The sequence below is a fragment of the Nematolebias whitei genome, chromosome 1 (assembly GCF_014905685.2).
Source record: "Nematolebias whitei isolate Nwh7 chromosome 1, NemWhi1, whole genome shotgun sequence".
Lineage (NCBI taxonomy): Eukaryota > Metazoa > Chordata > Actinopteri > Cyprinodontiformes > Rivulidae > Nematolebias > Nematolebias whitei.
In genome coordinates this window covers 37,936,336-37,939,009 of record NC_056498.1, presented here as the reverse complement: position 1 = coordinate 37,939,009, position 2,674 = coordinate 37,936,336, and positions in this window count along the sequence as shown.

Below are 2,674 nucleotides of genomic sequence, written 5' to 3'. Positions count from 1 at the left end.
ATGACTGATTGGGACTTTGCCAATGGTTGTAGTTTGTGTCAATGAGCTGTGGCCGAGCTCCACCTTTCAGATGGAAGTTTTAATTTGGCACATGTGCAGTGGACACGCTCTCAGAACTTTAACCTACAAAGTGTTTTTGTGATTCTCAGGTTTAGGATGAGATATTTTCTCTTTTTGTGCGTGAAATGGTTAAATATGTCTCGATGTTCTTGCCCTGTATGTGTGTGAACCGAAGCGTTAAAAGATTTTTGGTTTGAACACATTTTAAGTATTTTTCTTAACTCCTAATTGATGGTTAAACCTGAAGAAATGAATGTTTTCCAAAGGCTATAAAGTCTTAGAAACAGTGATGGGCAAAGTTGTGGTAAGATGGGGGACATTAGAGAAATCCAGTCACTTTGGAAGCCTTCAGAATGACCTACTGGAGGGTGCGATTGTGAAAGTTCACACGCTGTCCCTGGAAACCGCTCAAACCACACTGCTCTTGTCACGTGTAAAATCTTCTGCATCTACCACTTCCTGGAACACTGCCACGCAGTGGCTTACCTCATAAAATGACGTCTTCCTGTAGGAAAGACAATTTTTTGATGCTGCGCAATAAATCTGCCTAAGTTGCACATTTAATTCTCACTTTATCTAAAGAAGTTTAATTCTCAGCACCTGAAAGTCACTGCAGTCTCCTGGAGAGGTGTTGAGTATTGATGACCTCTGTGTTAATCAGCCTTGTTCACAAGGGAAAACGCAATCCATGTCTGTTTCTTAAGCATGACCCATCAGACTGGAAAATTAAGGCCACTCAATGCGAAAGCTGATTCTGCAGGTCGTCACATACTTCTGTCAGCAGAAACGTGCAAGAGGTTATCAGAAACAGACCAGTCTGTGGGAGTCCAGCAGAAAAAAGAAGGAAATTATGTCACATTGTTGTCGTCCGATGTAAAAGACCCGCTTCAGTTCACAACGTATACAAAGGCAGCTATTCCATAAAAGATGCATGTAGTAGTGATTTTGTTATCTGCCCCAGTGAACCACTTGTATTACCCCAGTGGTTTAAACTGCAAGCTCATGTTGGACATGACTCCGTTAAAATAGCTTGTATCAAATGTATCCTTTAATGTGGGAAGGCAGTCCGCCGTCCCAAAGCATTGGTCACATACCTGCAGGGATGCTTGCCATTATCCGAAGTGCTGCCACTTGTAGATTACTTCTCCCAATCTAAAATAGCAATATTGCTTGTAGGCAGCTGATATTGGCAGACTGAGCTGTTAGCTTGTAGCTTGGCTTCAGTCCTGGGCTTTAAATTCCACCACCGTGGTGAGAAAGTCACAACAAAGTGTTTGAGTGAATCCACTTTTTGGATTGATGCATTCTCACGTAGGCAGTGGCAGCGGTGGAAAGGTCACAGATAATCCTCAAGCTGAGCCGCACGGTGTCGGAGCACGTGGCAAGGAGGTCATCTGTCAGTCTGTGCAGATACTTGGCATCTAGAATGACAATTTACTTAATACTAAATGGTTTGGCTCGATCATGAGTAAACTTAGGATCAGAGAGGGAACTCCACCGTTTGCTTTAGTGCTAATGATTTGCAGGACTTTAATGTCTTTAAGGTACCACAGATAGTCTGAGAAAGATTACAAACACAGTTTTATTAAATAAATCAAGGTTCAAGGTGACTTTATTGTCATTCGCATCACATGTGGTACATGAGGTGGAACGAAACTGTGCTCTCAAGGACCCAGTTGCATCCAAAAATAGCAAGAATATAAAGTATATAAAAAAATGTAACAGTACATACAAAGCAACAATAATAATGTAAATTTGGTGTGGAGAAAAATCTGGGGTTGCCACTTCAGGGCCGCTGACATGGAAAGCAGGGATTTATCCTGAGTGAAATATTTTGTAGTTAGTACTCAATTCCTTCAGAGTACACGGCTTGTGTTTAGTGTTAATGAAATAACTTGCACTGAATCTATGAACACATTTTATGATCAATAATGATATTCATTTCTGATCTTTGGCTGATACAAAGCATGTTTCAATACACAAACAATATGATACAATATGATACAACATGATACGATACGATACAATAATGATACAATATGATACGATACGATACGATACAATAATGATACAATGACACAATAATTATATAATTATGATATAATTGTGATACAATATGATACAACATGATATGATACGATACGATACAATAATGATACAATGACACAATAATTATATAATTATGATATAATTGTGATACAATATGATACAATAATGATACAGTTATGATACAATACGATACAATGTGATAAAATAATGATACAATAATGATACAATACAATATGATACAATGCGATACAGAAATGATACAATACGATACAATATGATACAATTATACAATAATGATACAATATGATACAATACGATACAATATGATACAATTATGATACAATACGATACAATGTGATACAATAATGATACAATACAATATGATACAATACGATACAATATGATACAATTATACAATAATGATACAATAATACGATACAATAATGATGCAATACAATACAATAATGATACAATTATGATACAATACAATATGATACAATGCGATACAGTAATGATACAATACGATACAATATGATACAATTATACAATAATGATGCAATAATAC